This window comes from Mesoplodon bidens, assembly GCF_964165515.1.
Source record: "Mesoplodon bidens genome assembly, chromosome: 7".
Lineage (NCBI taxonomy): Eukaryota > Metazoa > Chordata > Mammalia > Artiodactyla > Ziphiidae > Mesoplodon > Mesoplodon bidens.
Genome location: NC_138164.1, coordinates 69,602,953 through 69,628,999, shown reverse-complemented (window position 1 = coordinate 69,628,999; position 26,047 = coordinate 69,602,953). Strand labels below are relative to the sequence as shown.

The 26,047-nt window shown below is 42.2% G+C and overlaps 1 protein-coding gene across 5 annotated transcripts in view; it reads left to right on the top strand.

Annotated features, from left to right (window-relative positions):
- DLG2 (discs large MAGUK scaffold protein 2) overlaps positions 1-26,047 on the top strand; it is a 1,231,136-nt gene that overhangs the window by 1,131,930 nt on the left and 73,159 nt on the right. The window lies entirely within an intron of this gene.

Here is a 26,047-nt window from a genome sequence, read left to right as displayed (position 1 = left end):
AATCTATCATATCTTTTTTTTTTTTTTTAATTTTATTTATTTATTTATGGCTGTGTTGGGTCTTCGTTTCTGTGCGAGGGCTTTCTCTAGTTGTGGCAAGTGGGGGCCACTCCTCATCGCGGTGTGCGGGCCTCTCACTATCGCGGCCTCTCTTGTTGTGGAGCACAGGCTCCAGACGCGCAGGCTCAGTAATTGTGGCTCACGGGGCCAGCTGCTCCGTGGCATGTGGGATCTTCCCAGACCAGGGCTCGAACCCGTGTGTCCTGCATTGGCAGGCGGACTCTTAACCACTGCACCACCAGGGAAGCCCCTATCATATCGTGATTTTTCTGCTGTTCAGGGCAACATGAAAACGTATAGGCACTTATAAACGTGACTGGAGAAACTGTCAGATCATAGCAAATAAAAATCAGCCAATACCATTATATTGTGTGATCATTTCTCCAAATTATCACATATATTTTAGAAATATAACTTTTTTTAAATGGGTACTTGATACCAATAAAAACTAAACAAGATATATGAATATGTTAAGATCAACACATCAGGCGGTCATTTTGATGACATTAGTCATTAAAATCCTCCTGTGATCCCGTACCAGTCTCTATCATCCTTCTGACTGCAATCAGCTTTTCACTTAGAATTTTCTACAGAAAAAGGATGCAACAAAGAGCCTCAGTCCACTCATCAGTAATACTTCTCACTATATATAATAAGCCACCATTCTAGTTTATTAATGCACACTTCTGCCAAAGAACAGTACCTTACATCAGTATGGTCTGTTATTTTATTTAATCCTCACAAATTCCCTTGAGTAGGCAGAGTGGGTAGTTCAATTTCTGTTTCAAAAACAAAGAAAAGGAGACTCAGAAGGATACATACATTGTTCAAGGTCATCTTTTAACAGGGGTGGACAACCGTTGCTGGAGATGGGGGTTTGAAAGTTCCTAAGTAGAAGAGGTAGAATTCAGACCAGATTTTTTGTTTTCAAATTCCAGTGCTCTTAATGTTACTGTGTGGTCTTGTGCATGGTAACTTGTTTTAATAAATATTTATTGACAAAATTACTTGAATTAAATAAAATAATTGAATAAACAAAAACAAGTTTGATTTACTTAAAATGTAAAACCAACAAATATTTATGTAAATATAACTCATCTGTCATTTAATCTAAGCGTAAGTTCCTCCATTGTCTCCATTACTATTTACCTATTGGTAGAAGTTTCTCAGAATAAAATGATAAAGAAAATTGACCTAAACCATTTCAGAAGTGTTTTAGTGAGAATATGTGTTTTCCTGAATATTCTAAAAATAGCAATAAAGCAGTATTACTAATAACAGTATTGATATTCCTTCACATTTGGATAGCCATTTGTAGTTTGCAGAGTGTTTATATTATCTTATTAGATCCATCACAGGCATCCTGGGAATTAATAGGAATTTCTATCCTCATTTTGTAGGTTAATAAACAGTGTGTCTGTGGGTTTTACTTGTGCACTTCTCATGCTCCCAGAAGATTTTTGTAATTGGCATATGAGTTTGGGGTGGTGCAGGTTAAGGTGTTAGACTGGCGGGACCCATGTCCAGTGTGCCTGACAGTTACAGGTCTTTAGAACAATAGTAGCAAGTAGGTATTAAGCAATGACCATGTTACGGACGCTGTGCTAAGTGCTTGAACAACAACAAAAAAGGCCACAGGTAGTAAGCATCCATAGATTTAACTTCTTTTTTACAGATAAGGGAAAATAAGCTCAGGTCAGTTTCATCTTTCACAGAGGAACATGGCTTGAAAGTCTGGATCTTATTTAACATATCCTCATGAAGCTGTTCCCACAGAGCTGTCCTGTTTAAACAGATGGCCCTGCTCTCCTGCAGCTTCAAGAATCTTTCAGACAGGATGAATTCCTCTGACTGGCTTTGCCGAGTCCTTCCATGTGAGCAGAGATCTTCCTAACATCCCACTTTGTTAAGCCAGCCCTTTCTCTAGGCAGTGTTTTCTCCTTTTGGGGTGATGTGCCCTCCATTCACCCCAAATCCCCATTTTCCCCTCTCTTGCTGCCTGGCTCGTAAGGATGAAAGGAAGTATCCCTGGATTTGACTCTCTCGGCCCTCTACATTGCATTGTATCCTGGGAAAAAAATCATTATATAACGGAGTTTGCATCCCCGATCAGCATTTCATCCAGTCTCATCCAGAGTTGTATGACCTAGTCAAGTCACTTCACCACTCTGATCCTCAACTTCTTCATTTGTAAAATAGGGATAAAAACATTGAAGGGATAAAATAAGGTAATATATGTAAAGGACCTCACATATAGCAGACACACAATAAGGTGGCCATTATTGTTTAGATTTTTATTCTGATACCTAATCCATACTCTTTCTACTTTTCTGTACTCTTCCACCTGCCGTATACCTCCTCATTTAAGATTTCTGACATAAATGTCAGAAAAATCACATTATGATTTATCATGGTTTTCAGAGACTGTATTAAGAATTTAGATGTACCTCATTCTTTAAACAAATCAAATTCACAACAAAAAAGTAGGGAATAGAAATCTTTCAATAGCAACCTGTTTTACTGTACTTAAAATAGATTTTTTAAAAAGAATTTATCAATGACTTTTCAGGAGTATTACTGCTCAAAGATAGAAAAACCTGTATTTCAGATCTTTGAATGAGTCTGATGATCACACTTGAAACTGGGATATTGTGAAAACCAGCATTACTCCTTTGTGACAATGGCAAGTAATTTAACTCTTTCTGGTTTTTCTCATTAGTAAAGGAAACATGAAAGGAAGATGATGATAGAAGCAGGGCTTCTGCTTAAATCTCTCAAGTCCTCCAATCATCAGTTTACTTTTTTGTCTTCCCCATTAAACTCTGCCTTACTTATCCTCTTATCCTTAGGACCCCGGCACCTAGAACAGTGAATACTTAGAACATAGAAGATACTTAATGTTCTTTGGATGAAATAACATTTATAGTTGAGAAAATCAAAACCCAGAAAGGCCAAAATCTTCCCATTAATACACGGTAGAGACTAAAGCAGGTTCCCAGTCTTCCAGCTCTTCCTCTAACATTCTTTTCACTCTGTTGGTGCTTCTAAAAGAGTAAAGAATGGTCTCAAATGGAAGGTTAAAAAGGACTTTTGTAAAAACTTTAGCTTTAAGTCCCTGGGGCCACTGCAAGGAAAACCAATGACTTGGTGAAGTCGAGTTACTAAATATTCTACTCTGGAATCCACTTAGATGTGACTCATCCTTGTGCATCCCTTCTGAGGTTGTACGTATGGAGTTTTGTCATACCTGTTTACTCCAGGCTGACAATGAGTCACCTAAGACTTAAGAATCAGATGGCTTCTTCCTGTTTATGTTGCCCTGTTTCCATCAATAGTTTTTCAACTGGATTTGCTGTTCCTGGGTAAAAATCACTAGCCCTTGAGATGGAGTCAAGATAAATAACTCTTCCTAAGTTTTAGCACAGCACTAAAACAAATGTTCTTACTTTAGAGTGGTGCTAATAATGGTGCTTACTAGTTGCTTAGGCACTGTTTTCAGGAATTTGCATACTCATTTGACTTACTCTTACATAAGCTTCACTGTATTATAGAATAAATTGTCAACACCTACTGTGAGATGTTCATCAGTTACTAGGAGGCATTTAACAGATGGTTTTTTGATGAAAGAATTCCTAGCATTGTGGAGAGTAAAAGAAAAAGAGAAAAAATGTAGGATATACCCTCTGCCCTTAACAGTTAGTCTCGTTTGGCAGATTGGTCTAATATACAAGCAATTAGAAAGAAAGAGAATTATTTCTTAACACTTTTGTGCCAGGCACTATGTTAAGCATCATATTTAAGTGTGTGTGTGAGTATGTGTGTGTAGCTTCTCACTATGTATGTAGCTTCTCACTAACCTCACTATGAGGTTCTTTAGATCAGGGGCCCCCAACCCCTGGGCCTGTTAGGACCTGGGCCGCACGGCAGGACGTGAGCGGCAGGTGAGCAGGCGAAGCTTCATCTGTATTTACAGCTGCTCCCCATCGCTCCCCATCGCTCTCATTACCACCTGAACCATTCCCCCCCTCCCCCATCCGTGGGAAAACCGTCTTCCACAAAACCGATCCCTGGTACCAAAAAGGTTGGGGACCGCTGATACAGTGTAGGCAGAGCTAGGATTTAAGAAGAGCTTAGCTCTTCCGATTCCATCACATGGCAGTTCAGCCAACTGAGATCAGTAAAGACTATGGAGGACGGAGGGGTGGGGTGGGGGCGGGGGTGAAATTATCAGTAAACACTCAGTAGAAAAAAACATGAGTTTTTTCTAAAAAACAGTAGATCAAACATGAGTTGGACCTTGAAAAATGCGATTGGGATTAGATGGGCAGAAAGAAAAGGATTCTGGACAGGTCATCTGGGGCCTAGGCTTCCGGACAGGCACCCATAGACAGGACAGACCTGCTGACTGTTTTGAAAATGATCTCTGTCCTCTGTGCCCAGCACTCTATGTTTTTTTGTTTTTTGTTTTCTACCAGGTATTTCTGTTCAACAGCTAAGCAGGTAGCCCTAAATTATTATAGAACACCCAAAAGGTGAATTTTAAGCCATACTTTTGTGTACTCTTCCTCTGCAAAATTATATTTCTTGGAAAGTCATTTTGTACTAAAAATCAAAATTATCTTAGAGATTTCAACCCACACTAAAAATGCCATTAATTATTGGGCAACAAACAGGGCTTCATGAGACAGAAGAGACAGTGTTGCTACTGCAGAAAGTTCTCTTATTGTCTAGTAGAGGCTCGCAGTATGGCCTGATGGAAACAGGTATACTCTTCTGGACTGGAAACCAGACTACCCTGAAATCCACTCCTGCTTTACGCTAAGGAAATTGAATCCCCTCGAATAAGTCTTCTTACTTGGTAAACCATTTGATAGTACTCTTATCTATGAAATGTTCAAGTTGAACTAAACCAGCGTTTTCTAAGATGTGCTCTTCCAAATCATTTATTACAAGTGTATATGAAACAATTGCATATTATATATTCTTCTGGTAGATTCACAATGCAAATGATTACATTAACGGCTCTGAAGGACTCTGTAGTAAGCGAACATTGTTTAATCCAGCATTTAAATAGTTATTCAGTGACAGAATACACTCTGCGAACTGTTCCACTGTGTACTCTACATTGAGCAGAGATTCCTACCACTTCTGAGAAAATTTGGTTTGCTTTAAATCTGATTTGTAGGTTGTATCTATCATATTCTCAACCTAAATTGCTGAATATTTAAAATTGCACAAGGACTTCATAAAGACTCTGTTGTATTATACTGTCTGCCTTTTTCTCCTTCTCAATTTTCTGGATGCAAATCAAAGTGTTTTATGTAACTCCAAAGGCAGTGAGGTAGGGAGCAGAGGAGGTATAACGTTTTGGTTCACTTGCTGAATAACCAGTTTGAGAGGTGAGTTAAGGATGCAGCTGTCAATGCTTCTGAAGGCTTCAGATTACAATCTGAACTGATTCCTCAGCACAATTGTAGTAATATAACCTCTGATGTAACTGAATACTGAAGATGACCTCTGGGTTTGTAGTCTCAAGATCAAATAATAGTTAGAAATGGTTAATTTAATTATTCTGTAACGAGGGGTCTGTGTCAGAGACTATGTTAGTCAGTGGTGATACCATAGTCATTAAGATGGGTCTCTGCCCTCAAGGAGCTCCTAGGCCAATGGGGGAGATCGATAACTATACAGTTATGACACAGTTATGTTAGTTCCTTGGATTAGAGTATGTTTGAAGAACAATGGCAACTTGAAGTGAAATTCCTTGTGGACTGTGACTAAAAGATATTGAGTCAAGTCCCTTTCCTTGATCCAGTCAGTTCAGAAGCAAATAAATTGTTCTTGGGTTTCTGGCCAAATACCTTTCTGTCTTGGCTACATAATGATGATGATGGTGTGGAAAGGGAGGCATTATTAGTCATTATGAGAGGTGGAGCTGTTTTATTTAATCCCTATGGACAGAAAATCATTCCTCTCAAAACAGGTAGATAACCCACTAATAATTAATGTAAACAACCTTTCACTTACATCACTTAAAAAAAATTTTTTTTATCAGTGGATGAGAGGTTAGGTGCCTCAGTAAGGTCCAGGTACCAGGTACCAAGCACAGATACCAGGCTTCTTTCCTTTCTAGGCCTAACATTCCCTGCCAAATAGCAGAATTTCCATTCTGGTTCATCATGTCAGGTTAAAGAAAAAAGGGAACTTAGCTACCAGAATACAGTGTCCTCTATTTACAAGTGACGACCTTGAGAAGCAACTAGGGGAGGAGTGGCTTGAGCAAGGCAACCCAGGTGATCAGGGAGAGAGTTGTGACTGAGGTTAAGGGCTTCTGAACTCCATCCCAGGGCACGCTGTCTTACTTCTGCCTACAGCGTCGCAGGACATTTGTGCCTGTTTACAATTTTCAGTTATTGACTTTCATATTTTGCTGAAATAAATGGTTGGGTGGAAGTTAAAAAGAGAATCACAAACTAACACCTCATCTTGTCACTAGTGGACAATCATGCATTTTAAGATTACAATACCTAACATGGACATATCTGCTGATGATTTTAGTGTGGAAAACCCCCAAGCATACACATAATTACTATCATCTTACGAATTTCCAAGCAGTTTCCAAAAATATGCTAGAAGTGGTCCATGGTGAGCAACCAGCAAATATGGCCAGCAGACAAAATATCTTCTGTTTGATAAATTTAATCAAAACAGTGAATCATGTCACTGTCATTTTCTCTCCGACAGAAGTATTTCAAGAACTCAAATGCTAAGGAGACAGTGCAATGCTTGAGACTAGTATTGAAAAGGGGTATCAAGATAAGATGAGTATTGATTTAAACAGCAACCCTGCACTGTGCCAAGCACTATCTCATTTAATCCTCACAATGGCTCTGTAAAATAAGCTCTCATTTTTGACCAGATGAATCTTGACTGAAGATGGACAACCTCTCTAGACTTTAATTTCCTCATCTACAAAACAAGGGTAAAAATAAAAAACTATTTCCTTGTAGCGTTCTTATGAGAATTCAAATAATGGCTATGAACTGCTTAGCAGAGAGCCCATCACACAGTAGTTGCTAAAAAAAACCGTAGCTCTTAATATGATTGTTACCAGCCAGTCCCCTCATCAAGTTTTACAAAAGGTTGTATTTTAGAATTTCTTCTGCAACTCTTAGAATACAGAGAGCAGGCAAGATGAAGCAAGAACTTTCAAAATCCTCACTTAATGCTATGTTAACACTTTAAATGGCTTTTCTTTATTAAGAAACTATGTCAGAAGCATCCTAAACTCCTTTTGGTTTTACTTAAAAGACCCTTCACAGCTTCAGTGTGGGGCATGATCGAAGACCATTTAATTTAAAAGTTTCAAAGTTAAACCCATTAGTAAAGAACTGGGGAAAAATATTACTGCCAACTCCCCACGTGCAGGGAACAACCCATTAATGGGATCCTACAGACCGAATGTGGATTAATAAGATGCACAAGAAGTGTGAAGAACTAGAGTCTGCTGTACACATTTGGTCCATGTTAGTTTACCTTTGATTTCTAATTAGTAAAAAGAAACATGAAAGAAAATCAGTTTTTGGAGAAAAGGAAAAACCTACTTAAACCTTACCAAATGGTTCTCTTGTTATCCTTAGTTATACTTTCAATACACAGAAAGCACAGATTGAACTAAATTGTGCGCCCATTTGCATAGAAACGATGTAAAATAATTCTGTTGGCATAATAATGAAATAAACGAATTAAGTCCCATCATTTGCCCATCATTTACTCTTTAAACATTCTTCTCATTATTCAAATAAAAGCCTTAATAGTGATTGCCAGTTATAGCCTTGCGTTTCTAGCTCAGGCTTCTTTCAGTGATCTCAATGAACTGCGTGTCTTACTAGTATCTTCACCCCCTAACAATTCCCCAAGGCGGAGAAGGGTAAATGACAGCTTCCTGGGGCATCACAGGGTCAGTTACGATGTTTATGTGAAGAAAAATCCTGGCAAGGGGTATGTCTCAGTGTACCATGAATGCTCGCTCCCTAGTGCCACGTTCACTGTGGTGTAGGGGAGAGACCCAAGGATTTGCAGCCAGAAGATGTTAGAGTATTGACTCAACCAGTTACTAGTGTGTGACCTTTAAGTCACTTCAACTCTTAGAATCTCAATTTTATTATCTATAGAACGGATCTACTAAATCCAGCTTTGCTGAATTGCTGTGAATGTTAAAAAAAATTTATGTTCCTAACACTCTGCATTGTACTTGGTAGTAATTCAGTAAATGATAGCTATTTATATTATTAATATCATCTTCATCATCTACCTTCTCTTCATCATCTTCTCTGGGTCTCATTATAAATCAAAGAGAATAAAATTGATTATCATGGGGTTACCATGAATAACATATGTGAAGGTGCTTTGTCAACAACTTGTCAGCACTCTGAAAATAATAATTAACAAACAGACTTGAGCATCTGGGAAACCCTTACTCCTAAGCTACAGTACAAATAATAGGGCTTTTAATCTTTGAGGAAAATTGGAATTACCTTTTATCTGCAGAACCTGGCGAAGTCTCCTTACAAATGGCTGCCAGTGCTTGGATCTGAAGGTCTGCGGGATGCAGAGCCATAGATAGAGCGCAGGGGAGAGGGGGCAGGGGCCACTTCTTCACCACTCACCCCTTGCAATCACCAGTAGGCAGGTTTGGGACTTCATATAGCCTTTACTAGAACAGAGAAGGGGCATTCATTTATGGTACCAAATGCACGGCAAAAGAATGATTTAAGGTAGACTTATTCTCAAGTATAGCTGTAATCAAAGGCCCTGTTTTATTTGTGGTGGAATGCTTTTCCCCCACTTGACCTTCTGGAAATTCCTTAGACATTCCTGTCCTTTCTGATCATTCTACCCCAGGGGAGATGGAGTGAATTAAATGATTGGAAAGTTAGGAGCAGAAATTGGCCTTGCATAATCCAGTCCTAGGTCGTGGAAGTAGCCTGGATCACCCTAGTTTTTAGTGGCTCCACCATCAGCCCTTTGTTTTTTATTTCTGGAAACAGACTTTTAGACTGGGTAGAAACTTCCACCACCATCTCTCACCCACCCCCACACACAAACTCACATACACTTTCCACCTTTAATCAGGCTTTGACTGTGAACTCTCCAGGTTCTTTTTGTGTGTGTGTGGTAGGCGGGCCTCTCACTGTTGTGGCCTCTCCCGTTGCGGAGCACAGGCTCCGGACGCGCAGGCTCAGCGGCCATGGCTCACGGGCCCAGCCGCTCCGCGGCATGTGGGATCTTCCCAGACCGGGGCACAAACCCCTGTCCCCTGCATCGGCAGGCGGACTCTCAACCACTGCGCCACCAGGGAAGCCCTCTCCAGGTTCTTGAACTTCTTCAAATGTAGATGCTCTCCAAGGTTCAGTCCTCAGGCTTCTCCTCTCTCCCATTACACTCTCACTTGGCAATTTCTTCTAATTTTGTTATGTATCAGAAATGATTAAGTTTGACTACATATAAAAAAACAGTGACTTAAACAGGAAGTTGCTATCTATCTCATGTACATATGAAGCATCACAGTAGGCTGTTCAGGGCTCATATGGCAGTTCACAAATTTTTCAGGAACCTCCAGACTCCTTCCGGTATACTGATCTGCCATTCCTAGGGTAAGATCCTTGTCCTCAATGTCCAATGTGGCAGCCAGAGCACCAGCTATCACATGTGCTTTGCTAAAAGCAGGAAGGGCAGAAGAATATGATCTCTTCCTTTTAAGTAGATTTTCCGAAAGTACCATATACCACTACTGGTTACATTTTGTTTGTTGGATCATAGTTTCATGGATTAGCAAGGAAATATGAGAAATGTTGTCTTTTAGCTACATAGCAATGTACTTGGCTAAAACTTGGGGTTCTCTGTTAATTTGAGAGAGAAGGGTAGAGGGCCAAACATGACTTCAGTGATCAACTCTGGGCTAATAACTTAAACCTGTCTTTAGAGTTGACTTGCTCATAAGTGTAAATTCTCATTTCCAACCATCTGCTTCATTTCTCAAAATTCACTCATTGAATCCATGCATAAAAGAATAAATGGCTACTGTTGCCCTCGAGTCTAACCATATGCACGACGGGATTATGAGATTACAAGAGTAGGGTTCTCTACATACAGAATGGCACTTAACCTCCTCATCAGGGCTTTCAAATTCCTCCATACACTGTCCTCCATCTACTTTTCCAACCTAATTTCCCACCACACACCCAAGCAAACTCAGTAATTTCCAAGGGTTCTGGACAATAGATAATTCTCTACACCCAAACCATTCTTTTGTAACTTGATGCTTTTGTTTATTCTTTTTCCTCAGCCTCTAATGCTCTTTATTTTCATCTTTCTTTGGCCAAGTCATATGCACTCCTCAATGCATATGCAAAACACCACCTTTTCCTTGAAACCTTTTCTGGTCATTGGAACTAATGTTACTCTTTCTTCAGTTTATTCAGTAGCATGTTGTTTGTCATCCTTTCATGCATGCTTGACATTATGCCTTGTCTTATAATTATTTGTGCATATAAATATTTCCCACTCTAGACAAGACTCTCACTGAGGGAAAGGACCATGTTTTACACACACACACACACACACACACACACACACACACACAGAGCATCCAGCACTGTTTTTTTGCATGTAGTATGTGGTTAACTCATGTAAGTTGAATAAATGGATGTTAATATGACAGTAGGTGTTTTAATTAATCAGTCATGTCCTGAGCTCTAAGGACGTGATCCTTTTCTCTGGGAGAGAAGATGCCGTACAGAGGCAGATATACAGTGGATAGTCCAGACACAAGAGACAGATCTGGGTTCAATTCCTAGGTCTGCCACTTGCCTACTAGGTAACCATGGTCAAATTACTTAATATCTCTGAACCTCATTTTTTTCAGTTTGTAAAATGGAGAGATTAATAACAAATTCATAATGCTCTTAGTATTTAATGCCAACATATGTAAAGTGCCTCCTCTAATGTCTAGCCAATGGCAGGTGCTCAGTAACCATTAGTTTCCTTCCTCATTTCCTCCTCTTGAACCCCATGCTATCAGATAATAGATAGACTAAGGCATCTTTACCTGGAAAAAGAATGCATAACTGGTATTTTCATGTCATATGTCAAAAAAGACTGACAAGACACCAATAAAATTTAAAAAATTTTAAACTTCTAACAGTTTTATCAAGACAACATTATATGGCTTAAAGCCACAAAAGAGTTATTTATCAGATGTATCAGATTTTGAAAACAAGAAAAGGAGAGAGAGAGAGAGAGCAGGGAAACATAAGAAATACCAGTGGGAGACATTGGACTAAGTAAGGGACTACCTCTAGAGCCAATTTAGAGAAATCATGAACTTTGTGACTTTACCATGAAATTACAAAAGCCCACATCTCTGTGGATTATCAGACAAATTACTTCACTCGAATACACATTTCTTTCTCTACTTTATAGATTTCATATCCTTCTCCCACTTGATGTCGGTAACTCCATCTTTCCTAACTGATTAAATGAAAATGAAAACAGCCTCTTGTGGATATTCCTTTCTGCCAGAATTGATCTAAATCTGTCCTAGGCTATGAGCCTCTTTCTTGCCAAACAGTCTGCCTTGATTAACTTCACAACAAGCTGGTCCCCTTAGGATGCTCACCCATCTGTCAAACAGGAAATCTTGCTCCCTACTACCCCAAATTACCAGTCTGCACGGCATTTCTTTAAAACCCAATACCTTCTTTCTGTTGGCAATTCTGATGGGTATCGAGCATTCATCTTGCCTAATTATTCCACTGCCAGTTGCTGTTATGCCTAAAACTCAGTGATGAAATACCTGTGAGCAACGTAAACCTGTTTATGGGTTTCGTTTATCATTTCCAACCTTTCATTCAAGGCAAAAAGCACACCAGCCAAATGTATGGCCATGATGCAGAGCCTAGACATTACTATTTCTTTGACGCTTGTATCAAATATCCCTGCTGAAATCAGAGGTGATGGGGAAGTTCCTAAAGACAGATGAAATTCCAGCCTTAAAAGTTATTGCCAAGAGCTTAGGTTACAAAACGTTTCCTTTTGCTCTGTGGCTCAACCCCTGGCACCATCAAAAATAGCTTGCGTTCTTACAGAGCATGAGATCCAGCCAGTCCATTAGAAGTGGGTGACTGCAGGAGAGTCACACTCATCATTCAGCATGGGCAGCGCTTGGTTTCCTCCACAAATTGTACTGCTTCTACTGTTGCATTTAGTAAACTAAATATAATTGATGTGCTGACAGTATTGTCTAACCTGTTAGACTCATACATTGTGTGAGGGCAAAGGTACCATCTTACTCATTTTTTACCTTCGGCACTGAGCACAGAATTGGGGACATCTAAGAAGCACTTAATAAATAACGGGACCCAGGTGAGAAGAGAGAGCAGACAGAGAACAAGTAAAGGAACAGGGGGCTGTTTCCAGGGTGGTCCGCAGGCAGTGTAACGATCACCGAAAATGGGACTGTGGGATGGGAAAGGGCAGTCATGGCTTCACATTACGGGCTGATGATTAGAGCTGTGGATCTCGCTAGCTCAAAGGGCCACTCTCCAAGGCCCAGCCTGGCAGCCTGAATGGTTCTCCCCTCTGGCTTCTCATCCAGACATCTTCCCCAAACTTACCTTAGGCATCATCCCAGCTTACCTTCCACTGGGTGCTGACTATTCTAGGAATAACTGTCGTGGCCGAGTTCCCCTCATGCTTTCCTGCCCAGTTACACACTTCGATCAGACCTGACTGGTCAACTTCAGGGTTTCCCATTGGCTTCTTTATCAAAACCCAGGCTTGGCTAACATGAAAAATGGTATTAAGCAGCAGTTTCTCATTCCTTCCTCCTCTCATTAGAAGAAATGTTTCTCTACCTGTCAGATTCCTCTCAGTCCATACACACGCTCCACTGAATGTGCCCCACAGCTTTCTCTTGTTCACTTAGAAAGTGTTGACATTCTAACAAGAAGACTTTCTTCTTCTAAGGAACTGTCTTCAGCTTGTCAATATAAACAACCTCTGAGAACAGAAAAGGGTCTTCTCGTCAAAACACATGCAATAAATATCTGTTGAAATGCATTCTGAGTGATGCTCTTTACTCTTTGAGAGAAAACTAATCACAATTCCATCCTGCAGAGTTCTGTAATTAGAGTTCGAAACACCCTGGTGTTATCTCTAGTTATTTCAAGGAGGCCTTGCTAACACCTGTCCCAAAATGCTCCAAGGAGAATTTTCATCAAGCTTCCACTTTGAAAGCAAACAGACATTTTAGTAATTGGAGGTGGGTTTGGGGGTGTCATAACATCAATAAAAGAGGAGAGAGGTTTCTTCATTTTAAAGTGCTTGGGAGTAATGTACTAGGTTGGAGATTTTCACTCTCTGATTTAAGGAGTCCCAGTGTTCTTCTCAGGGGCCTTTGGGCTGCTGTGCAGTTGGAGTGGAAGAGAGGCCAAAAGTTCTCTTTTGCCTCCCTGTTTTCTTTCTTTCTTTTTTTTAAAAATTAATTTATTTTATTATTTATTTTTGGCTGTGTTGGGTCTTCATTGCTGCGTGTGGGCTTTCTCTAGTTGCGGAGAGCGGAGGCTACTCTTCGTTGCAGTGCACGGGCTTCTCGTTGCTATGGCTCATCTTTGTTGTGGAGAACAGGCTCTAGGCAATGGGCTTCAGTAGTTGTGGCACGTGGGCTCAGTAGTTGCGGCTCACGGGCTCTAGAGCACAGGCTCAGTGGTTGTGGTGCATGGGCTTAGTTGCTCCACGGCATGTGGGATCTTCCTGGACCAGGGCTCGAACCCGTGTCCCCTGCATTGGCAGGCGGATTCTTAACCACTGCGCCACCAGGGAAGTCCCGCCTCCCTGTTTTCAGTTAGAGGTGTAATTGTTATGTTTCCAGAAGCCTTCTTTTAAAGAAAAAAAACACGTTTATTCTGGTAATAAAACTTTGAAAACATTGCCCTTAGATTATGGTGGGAGAGAGGGACAGAGACAGATAGATACTGGCCAAAGTAAATATCTGGAACCTCTGTCCACCCTGTTGCCACCACCCTGGTCAAGCCATCATCATTTGTATTACTACCTCAGCCTGCTACCTGAGGTCTAGGCATCAGCTCTTGCCCAGTGCACTTCTGTCCAATCCATTTTACACTTTCCATCCAGAAAGATGTTTTCAGTGCAGATCTGATCAACTCACTATCCTGTTTAAAATTCTCTAATGGCCTCCCAACACTGTGAGGCGGAGAAAGTGTTTCACAAGGTCCCTCTGGGACCCGGCCTCTCCTTTGTTCTCTGGTCTCATCTTGAGCCATCCAGGACATTGGTCCTCCTTCAAGTTCACTGCCTGCTATTTCTTCCTTCAGAGCCTCTGAATGCATATTGCCTCTGCCTACATCTACTCATCCTGCAGGTCTCAGATTAAATAGCTCCTCCTCCTGGAAGCCTTCCTAACCCATTCTTCCCAGAGTAGGTTCTGTTTTTCTCCACTGAATATTCTCATGGGTTATTTCCCCATCTGCTTTTTAAGATGTATTGTACTGGTAATTATTTCTTCTACATCTGTCTTTCCTCAGTTCCAAAAGTGGCGTCTTGCTTTTCTTGTTCACCACTAAAACTCCAATACTTAGCATAATGCCTGGCATATAATAGGTGTTCATTAACTACAGCTGAAAGAATGAATGCATGGCGTCAGGCACCTAAAAGTTATGTGTACTGGCTGTTTTAGAGCAGTCCCACAGGACTATCTGATCGCTTCACCAAATGGAATGAGAACAGCATTAGGGAAAGCGAGCCATTGCCCAGCACTCCAGCCCACAGGAAACATCTCTACTCCAGCCTCTCCTTCCATTTACTGCCAATAGAACCACTAGCCCCAAGCCTGGCACTTAGGAAGAGCCAGCCAGATAAATGTTAAATAGATTGATACTAAAATGAAAATTGGGACTAAATCATTCCTACACCCCATAAAAGTTGAGTTGTAACATAGTCTTCTGTGCCAGTACATATTATTCTTGCAGTTTTCCAACTATCTATACACCAGACACCGTGCTGTAGGAGTTTTACATGTGTTACCTCATTCCTTCCCAGCAACATCTATTAGACAGTATCTTTAGTCAGTTCAAGATGCTGCAACAAAGAACCGTAGACTGGGTGGCTTATTGACATCAGAAATTTATTTCTCGCAGTTCCAGAGGCTGGAGGTCTGAGATCAGGGCGGCAGCACAGTTGGGTGCCAGTGAAGGCCTCTTCGGGGTTGCAGACTGCCAACTTGTCGTTGTATCTTCACATGGTAGAGAGAGAAAGAAAAAGCAAGCTCTCTCATGACGTTTAAGAGCGCTAATCCACCCTCATGACCACATCTAATTCTAATTACCCCCAAAGGACCCACATTGGAGGGTAAGGTTTCAACATTGAATTTTGTGGGGGATACAGGCATTTAGTACATAGCAGGCAGAAATTAGTCTTTACACATTAATAAACAGAATTTAAGGACCGTGCCTACAGCCGCAGAGCAAGTAGATGGCACAGCTGAGGAGTCTCCCAGGTCTGGCTGACACTTTGCATTATCCTGGCATGTAGTAGGTGTTCAATAGATGAATGAATGAATGACTTAACACTAGGTGCATGGAAAATGCTCTGGCGTGAAAACTTTAGTGCTAAAGTTAAAAGATTGTGCTGATGGAATAAGATACTAACAAGATTCACAGAATCTATAAACACTAAAAGTATAAACACTGATATTCCGGATATTATTAGTTCCTTTTTCTTTCCCTAAATTCCTGAACTACTGGCCAAACCTGGGACATTCTCTACAGACACTTCATTCAAGTAAGCAAAATTGCTAAACAGAACTCTTCCTGAACAAGTCAGGCTATATAGCACAGCGTTTGGCCTTGAGCACTTTCTGAACAGTCCTTGAGCAGAGAGTACCACAGGGGTTTGCAAATGTGTACAGAAGAAGGAGAGAAAGATAGCGTGACCCTACATGACCCACAATAAATAACAACACAAGAGCAGCTACACATACACACACACACACACACACACACACGCATATACTGATCTGAGGGCCTTTCATCCATAATTAATCAATCTTCACAACAACTGTGAGATGGTTCCTAACATGTTTCAGTGAATCTAGGTTGTCATTGACTATAAGATGCACTCTGTGTGTCACCAAGAAAGGAAAAATGCTGTCCATTAAATTACAAGATGGCGTTGATGGTAAGATGCATCCTAACTTTCAAAATATGAGAATGAAAAAAGGGTGATAAAATGTAGTATTTTAAATCCCATTTTACACATGAGGCAACCGCAGGAGACCCAAAGAGGTGAAGTCATGTTCCAAAGTCACAGAGCATGGGTTTTGATTCGATTCAGTTCAGTTTAGCCTTGTGTTGTGCATGCCTCCTCCTCTGTGCCCTGTGAGAGAGACGCAGAGACGAACGAGACACTGTCCTAACCCCAAGGAGCTGAGCTGTCGAGCAGGGAAGTAGACCCACAGGCAAATCAACTAAAATGCCACCTGCTAAGTGCAAGAATAAGGCCAGGTACAAGGTTGCAGCCTGGCATGGAGAGGGGAATGGATAGGCTCTCTGGATAGGCTCAGAGGGTTCCCAGAGAATGTCACGAGTTTCAAAGAATGGATTGAAATTTGCTGAATGATTTTATGCTTATTTTTTTATATCCAGTCAGTGCGTCAGATTGTTCAACAATGTTAAGAAAAATTCTTGGCTGAAAAATTCCATCTACACTGTGTGAGTTGTGGTAGAGTATGTCCAAGAGAAGAGGGGAAAGTCTTCTATGGCCCAGCTCATGTGCATGCTTCCAAGGAGAGATAGGAAGGGGGAGAGGCTGAGGGAAGAAAGCCGAGTCTTCAGGATGTGAGATCACTATTATTACAGAAGGGGTTCCCTTTAGGAGAAAGCCTGAAGGACATGTCTAGTCAGTTGGGTGGGGTGGGAGGGGTGCAACCACCTCTCAGCTAGTGGAGCTGGGAGAATTGTCCCTTCATTCATCAACTCCTTTCTGAGCACCTGATGGGGGATCCTGCTGTGCCATCCTGTGGCACCCCCACACTAATTCTTAGTATATTGCACGTCATGCTCGATTTTAACTATATTTAGGGCCTTTGCACTGGCTGTTCCCTCTTCTTAGAACACTTTCCTCAGATGCCAGCATGACTAATTCCCTCGCCTCCTTCAAGCCTCGGCTCAGATGTCTTTCTCAGTGAGCCCTACTTTGACCAGCCTATTTACAAATGCAACCTTCATCACCACCACAACTCTACCCCATCTCAAAATCCTGATACCTCTTACTCTGCTCTATTTTTAACTTGTTCTATACCAACTAGCTACTCCTAACCTAATATACTGTTTGCTTATTTGTTAGGTTTATTGTTTTTTGCCCATCTTTTCTTACTAGAATATAAGCTCCATGAAGGCATGAAATTTTGTCTGTTTTCATTCACTGATAAGCTCCAGAATCATCATTGGTATGTGCTCAATAAATATTTGATGAATGAATAATTGAGTAGCCGAACGAATATATCCCTTACCAGTATCCTCAACCAAATATTAAGCTCCATGAGGACAGGAGGCAAGCCTCTTGTGTATTTCTGAGCCCTCAGCACATAATAATGATTGGCACATAACAGGCACTCTGTAAATAATGTTGCATTTAATATTTAAATAACTGTTAGCTCATTTCCATGCGTGTAAGTTAAATTACATCCTGAACTCAGTGTTTTACCTGGGTGAGTAAGGAACCATCTCTGTCTTCTCTATCTGCCCTCATTCAACAGGTGATAATGGGAGCCTTTATGGACATATATGAGATTTTGAGGTGACATTTTCCCTAATTCCAGATTTTCTCTTGCCTCAGTCTAGTCCTGTAGTTTCCACCCAGTTTTCTGAAATTCATAAACAAACAGACAAACAAAATAAACTCAGTATTGAGAGAGCTGAAGTGATTATCCAATAGTCTGGTTTTGTGGTATGTGAATTTCATCACCAACCCTGATAAACTACCACTAAGGATTTGGGGTAGTTGTGTGGACTATTCTTGGATGTCTTTCTCCCCTTTTTTATTTGCTCATGAGAGAAATGAACTTTCTCCAACACCTTCTTCTAGGCCTGGCACGTGTCAGCTGATATCACTAGTCATTCGGTAAATACTTAAAAGAAAGTGTTATTGGAAAGCCGTGGTAGGGTTGCTTTGTTTATGCTCCAGTGAGCAAAACTAGAAAAAAGGGATGGAATTTACAGGGAAGAAATTTAGATTCTAGACTCAATGAATAAACACTGAGGACTTAGTGGGTTTTAAAAGCTCTGGTATATGTAATTCTTATAAAGACTCTGTTGGACAGGGATTCTTGCCCCTCATTTTATCCCTTGGGAGACCTAGGTACAGAGATGAAAATCACACAGCTGCTTAAATGTCAGAGCAACTATTTGAACCCAGGACTATCTGATGTTCATGTCTCATGATCTTGACCTGAGTCTTCTGTGTATAAATTTAAATATTTAGATGGCGATTGTGTATCAGCAATAATGAAATTCCAAATCAGGATATCCTTTTCTCCACTGCAAGCTTACTAATTTGTGACAGTAAGACCCTAAAAAGTAGATACCAAAGTTTGTTGTACATTTTTAGCTCAGATCAGAAATAAAAGGCTACAGTCAGGGCTTTGTCAGCCTTTCTGAAATATCTTGATTAATATATCTTGATTGTCTGACAAACAAGGCCAGAACATAAGAGCTTTTAGAACTGTCATAAAACCTGGGTTATTCATCCTGGCCATGTTCCTCTTTCCCATATTTCATTTTCTGAGTACCCAGCTGATGGCATCTGGGGGAAAAGACAATGATTTTTTTTTTTTTTTTTGCGGTACGCAGGCCTCTCACTGTTGTGGCCTCTCCCGTTGTGGAGCACAGGCTCCGGACGCGCAGGCTCAGCGGCCATGGCTCACGGGCCTAGCCGCTCCATGGCATGTGGGATCCTCCCGGACCGGGGCACAAACCCGTGTCCCCTGAATCGGCAGGCGGACTCTCAACCACTGCGCCACCAGGGAAGCCAAAAAGACAGTGATTTTAAGATTAATCTTTACAGCCTCACCCAGCCCTGAAACTTGTAGTACCATTCGTTGTGGTCTGTCAAGCCTGCCTTTGGGCAGGTTCAGATTTGCCTCTGCTTCCCTCAGATGGGGGAGCCTGTCAGTCAGCGCTGCAGTGTAAACCAACCTGACAGATGCTAGGACACCCCGGGAGAGAGGGAAGGCAGCCTGGAATGGGCCCCATCCCTGGAGGCCCTGATGATGAGTTGTCTGAAATGATCAACACACAGACCTCTAGACATGTGAAGTCGGCTCATGCCATGTCCCTCGGGGAATTGGGAGTACTAGAGACTCGGGAGAGACTGAGAGAGACAGAGTTGTTGCCCCCAGAAATGATGCTTCTTCCCTGATTATAATCAAAATGCCACTGCTGTGCAGAGGCCCAGGCTGTGAGGATCTCTGGTCGGTGCCCAATTAGTTCCACCTTCAGTCATGACAGTGACTGCCTGGTTCCTTGGGTCCAGTAGAAATTGACATTTTCTCAACAACCCTGTAACATAAAGGAAACACTTGTGTGCTGAGAAGAGTGTCTTTAAAGAGCACAAACCTGCCTTATTAGGTTACTAATGATTACAAGGTATAACCCATGGGATACCACAGTCCATGGCATATAGTGTATTTACCCTTCTGTAAAATGGGAACAATGCCTGCATTTTTTTTTTTTTTTTTTTTTTTTTTTTTTTTTTGCGGTACGCGGGCCTCTCACTGCTGTGGCCTCTCCCGTTGCGGAGCACAGGCTCCGGATGCGCAGGCTCAGCGGCCATGGCTCACGGGCCCAGCCGCTCCGCAGCATGTGGGATCTTCCCAGACCGGGGCACGAACCCGCGTCCCCCGCATCGGCAGGTGGACTCTCAACCACTGCGCCACCAGGGAAGCCCTATGCCTGCATTTTTAAGGGCTATCTTTTGAATCAAAGATAATAAATACCCAGAACAGTGCCTGACATGTATGTTGTAGGCCTACCACGTGCTCAGCAGTCACTCAATAAACAATGGCATCGTGGTCAGTGACCTCTTACAAGGATTGACAGAGGCTAACGTGTTCCCATCCACTAAGACTGATTTGTTGGCGGCTTTAGCCACCGCTCTCACCGAAGGCAATTCATTATTGAGGTGAGTGGGGAAATAAGTGGCCTTGATAGAGCTCAGTAAGTTTGGACATGACGACTCATCCACAGGGGTGTGGGTGGCTCCTCAAAGAGATGTGAGGAGTAATTGGTACAGAGCTGCGTGTATCCCTCTACCTGGGATGGGTATGTTCTGACTTGAGAGACACAAGTCACACATATGACACATATGTTCATCATTTCCTAAGAAAGACAGGAAGGCCTACGCTGGGTGTCACTCAGGCCTTCCTTACCTGCTATTTCCAACTGCCCAGGCCTTATAGGAAAGAAAACAAACTGTTGAATTCCAGGGATTGCCCTGTGACAAGCATAGGTGATAGACTGAATAACAGAAAATCACTTTTACTGGGCATCTGTTATGGCGTAGATTCTGGGGATAGGAGGAATATGAACCTTCCCCGCCCCCCATGCTCATACAAACTAGAATTTGCAAATGTTAAAAAACACAATACAGGATGAGATAAGAGTATATGAGAGGGGCACTTAACTCCCAGTGAATGAGTTTTGGGATTGATGAGGGAGATGACACAGAATGACCTTCACAACACAAACAATCCTATGAGGCACATAGATATCAGCCACATGGAAAGTTACCTCATTTCTCCAAAGTGTCTTAAAGAACAAAGGCATAGAACATGACAGCTGGAATACACCTTGATAGCTGGTGTGACACTGGACATGTTGCTTAATTTATCCAAGTTTGCGTTTCCTCATCTGCAACACAAGGCTAAAATATGCACTGCAGGGCAGTGTGAGAACTGAATGTGGGCCAGTAAAGTACATGTGCCTCTCTCCTGAAGTCTAGTCCACTGTGTCATCATCAATGCGATCATCCAATCATGAAATCTTTGGGGATGAGATCTAAGTACAACATTCCTTATCGGGAGTTCCAGGCTGGGTTCTGACAGTCAGGAGCACGGGCTTCTTGATTCAGACACATCTGTAGGTTTGAATTCTGGTTCTGCCACTTACTAGCTTTTTGCATTTTGGCTCTTTGACTCTCATTTCCTTTATGAGATCAAAAATGCTTACGTGGCAGGATTGTAATCTAACAAAGTGGAATTCATTCTGTGCTGGTCTTGGGTACTTTACAGGCACCATCCCGTTGTTGTATCTCCATAACAATCTTGTGAGTTAATGCCATCCTTACCTGCGCTTCACTGATGAGGGAGTAGTCATCTATGGTTAAGAGGTCAGCTAAGAGGTTTAGTCACAGGCCCCAAATTCACAACCAGGGATGACAGAGTTGGGAATTAAACCCGGAACTTTTCTCTCTCCAAAGCTTGGCATATAACCCGTATGCTGGCTTGCCTACCCAGTAAATTGAGGGAGACAATGAATATAAAGTCTAGCATATTGTGAGACACTTAAAAAGCACAATTTCGGTCTGGTACCTAGGTCTCCATAGCCAGGTTGCACAGCCATGAGGATAAGCAGCTGCTTCACCACCCCCGCTTCCTTTCCTAGACTTCCCGGGTTGGCAAGGGGCCACCACATGTTGAAATGCAGAAGGGGCAGGAGGGATGGGAGAGTCGTTGCATTATTCATGTCTAATTCTACTTGTCTAATGGACTTGTTAAAGCACCCTGGGTGGAAAGTGTGAGTCTTAATGGCATTTTATAAAAGTTGCTGTGATGAATTAGCACATAAAGCAAATTAGAAACAGCTTATCGCTTTTTAAAATAGGTGATTGGACACCGTAGCGTTTTTCCCAGATGTGACGATCCATTAATATCCAAAGGAACTAAAAGCTGCTGAAATGTGTCAGCTGCTTGTTTTTAGGGACCTGACAAGTCTGAATCAGTGTAATCCTAGAGGGGCAGATTGTCCAAGATAAATAGAACTCATGGAAAGAGCATGTTGCTGATCCCAAGGGTGGGAAATCTCCCCTCAAGGATACTTGGGAGTAGAATGAAGCCCAGTAGAATTAATGTCTGACCTGGTGGGGACCTTCGGGATTGGTCTATGTTCCCCTCCCCTTACACACAGGGTCGCTGAGGCTTGAAAGAAGTGGGGCTTTCAAAGGTCATCTGAAATATTTCCACAGACCTTTCTGAGGGTCTACTTTGTGCCCAGCACTGTACTGGGTCCTGAGGATAGTAAGGTGTTTTAGACGTCTTTGTACACAGTCCATAAGACAGCTACTAAGTGGCACAGTTGGGACCCAGATCCCCTGATTCAAATCCCAGTGCATTTTTCAGAATAATAATTATCATAGTAATAATAGCTAGCATTTATTGAGCACTTGCTACTGCCAGGCTGGTGTTACAGTACTTTACATATCTTATGTCATTTAATCCTCACCGCAACTCTTTGAGGTGGCTGGTGTTATTATGCCAGTTTTACAGTTAAGAAAGCTTGAGGGACTTCCCTGGGGGCGCAGTAGTTAAGAATCCACCTGCTAATGCAGGGGACACAGGTTCAATCCCTGGTCCGGGAAGATCCCACATGCTGCGGAGCACATAAGCCCGTGCACCACAACTACTGAGCCTGCACTCTAGAGCCCACGAGCCACAACTACTGAGCCCACATGCCACAACTACTGAAGCCCACGCACCTAGAGCCTGTGCTCCGCAACAAGAGAAGCCTCCGTGATGAGAAGCCCACGCACCGCAATGAAGAGTAGCCCCCGCTGGCCGCAGCTAGAGAAAGCCCACGTGCAGCAACAAAGACCCAGTGCAGCCAAAAATAAATAAATAAATAAATTTATTTTAAAAAAAATAAAAGAAAGCTTGAAACCCAGAGAGGTTAAGTAACTTGTTCAAGATCACACGGTTAAAAAGTTGCAAACCCTAGCAGTCTGACACTATAGCCTGCCTTCTTGGCCACCATCTGCCAGCTTTCCTGATGGCTTTTCTACCTCCACTCCCCACGCTTTACATCCAGAAGGAGCCTGGAGCCAAACTAGAGGTTTGGGGACCTTCGGATAGGAATACTGGGACAAGAACTGAGCAGTAAGGGAACTGCAGGAATTTGGGGGAGAAGAGGTGGTCAGCTCTGAAGGGAAGATTAAAAGTTCCTGGTACTGCTAAGTCGTGAGCACAGCCAGAGGGCGACAGGCTGGGAAATTGAGCCTGATAATGAAATGGCCACGTATGTGGGTTTTGGAGTCAGACAAACCTTATTCTAGATTCAGTCTCTACCATGTGTGTACTTTTGACCTAAGGCAGGTTCCTTAATTTCCTGAACCTCCTCCGCCATCTGTAAAACAGGGGTACTGATTTTTACCTTTCAGGTTGTTACAATGTCAAATAAGACAATGAATACAAGGTGCCAGGCCCCCTAATATGGGCATAAGTAGTGGTTGCCATCATGATTATCATCCTTACCACCCTGTCACCACCTTCACCACCTCCCAGATTGAGGTGGGGTGGGGGGAACAAGGTGAAGAGCACCGAACTAGGACTTAGGGTTGGGAGACACACCAGCCCCAGGTTGCTGCCTCTAAGCCATGTGTCCTGGGGTTAGTTAGGGGTCCTTGCTAGGTTTGCCCCTCATCTGTAAAAAGGGGATACGAAGTACTATATCCATTGTGCCTTCTTTGTAGGAATGTATTGAGTCACAAATGAGGAAGTGTATGTGAATACACCTTCCAGTCTAGAGAGCGAGTGTTGGGGGTCCCAAAGACAACTCTCAAGGCCGATGATGTACTAGGAGGGCTCATTGCACTCAGCATAGTCATCCTCATGACTGTGATTTATTATAGGAAATGGATCCAAAGCAAACTCAGTGAACGGAAAGGTGCATGGGACAAAGTCCAGAGGAAACTAGGTGAAGCTTCCAGGAGTCCCCTCCCAGTGGAGTCACACAGGATATGCCTGATTCCTCCAGCAACAAATCGTGACAACAGGTGTAAAACCCTGTCTACCAGGGAAGCTCCTTACAGACTCAGTGTCCAGGGATTTTATTGCAGGCTGGTCACATAGGCACCCTCACTGCCTGGCACCTGTTGCAATTCCAGACTCCCAAGGGAAAAGCAAGTATTCAGCTTAAATGGTATTGTTTATATAAACAGCTTAGGCACAGTGAGCCATTCTTAATAGGAAATGGTAGGAACCCTCCCCAAAACTAAGTTCCCAGATGTCAGTCAAGGGCTGTCCTTATAAGCAGGGCTTTTTAAGGATGTAATCTCAGGATTGCTGTGTTAACTACTTTTTGCACAGAATAGAATCCATAGAAAGGATTTTTATAAGTATACACTCAAAAGGAGAAAAGGAGGTAATAATAATAATAATAACAGTTCATACTTAAAGATTGTCACTACGTGTAGGCACTTTTGTGTATGCATTACATGTATTACCTTAGGTGGCATTTCATCTATACAACAATTCCATGATAGGGGTGCTGTTATCATCGCTGTTGTTGTCATCACTGTGTTATATATGAGGGAACTGAGGCCTAAGAGGGGCTAGAGCACTTGCCTGGGTTACCAGCTATGTGACTAGTAAGAAGAGAAGTAGTAGGACCAGGACATGGCCCTAACAGTGTGGCCCCTGAGTCGTTCCTTAGCTGCTATTATACCGCACTATGCTACACAGCACCTACCATGGGCCGGGTGCATCCAATGTGTTATGTCATTAATGCTCACCGCAGCTCCACGTGAATATAGTTATTGGACTAAGTTTACATTTAAAAACCTGTGGTTCAGGAATGTTAATTTGTGTCACATCAGCCAGCCAGAGTAGTGACAGAGTCAGGAGTGGGTCTCTGCCTTCTCTCAGTCCCCTTTTCCTGGCTGGGGTTTTGTGAAGTCTTTGGTAGAGAAGATGCAGATGGTCAGGGTGGAAATGAGTCATTCTAGGAGCTGAGACCTCGCCCCCCACCCAGCCCGTATTCCATCACCTGGGGACAGAATTAATGGAAGAAGGGGCTGTGTTGCAAGTAATGCAACTTTCCTGCAGTATTTGAGAGCTGTAGATACTGCCTTCAGCTCTTTGGGGTTGCCATGACAGCAGATGTGACATTTCTTTCATGAGGAAAAAGAAAAAAGAAAGAAAGAAAGAAAGAAAGAAAAAGAATCACACTTGGTCCTCAGTGATTTTAGACAGACCTGTTTACCAGATCTAGCTAGTTTTGCTTGCATAGTGGCTACACTCTAAGGAAATTCTTAGAATGGAATCAAAGGGGAATAAACAGGGACGTGGCAAAATCTGCTTCTCCGGGGAAATCTCTTGTTTTATGTGTGTGGTGATGGTTTGTGGGAGATACAGGAGGAGGCGGACTATGTAAAACTTGAGACAGATTGTCAGCTGCTTGGGACAACAGCTCGTCACTGAGGTCTCAATCATCATTGTAATTCTGCTTCCAACTCCCTCACCCCATCAGTCATACATATTATAGCGTGTTGGGCTCTGCAAAGGCTCAGCAAAGGCTCTTTAGTGGGGAAAACATGATACATAAAGCAAGAATTACAATTCAGAACGATAAATGCAATGATGAGATAGGCTTGGTATACCATGGAAGCAATTTATCTTGTTCATATCATTTTTTGTTCTTTGCCCACACCGCACGGCATGTGGGATCTTAGTTCCCCGACCAGGGATCAAACCCTCCCCCCCTGCATTGGAAGCATGGAGTCTTAACCACTGGACTGACAGGGAAGTCCCTTGTTCATATTTTGATCTATGTGTCTATATACACACACATAAACATAGGTGTATTTTCATTATTGCTTTGTGAGCATTTAGTAATGTCATTAAATTAACCTCTGCAAC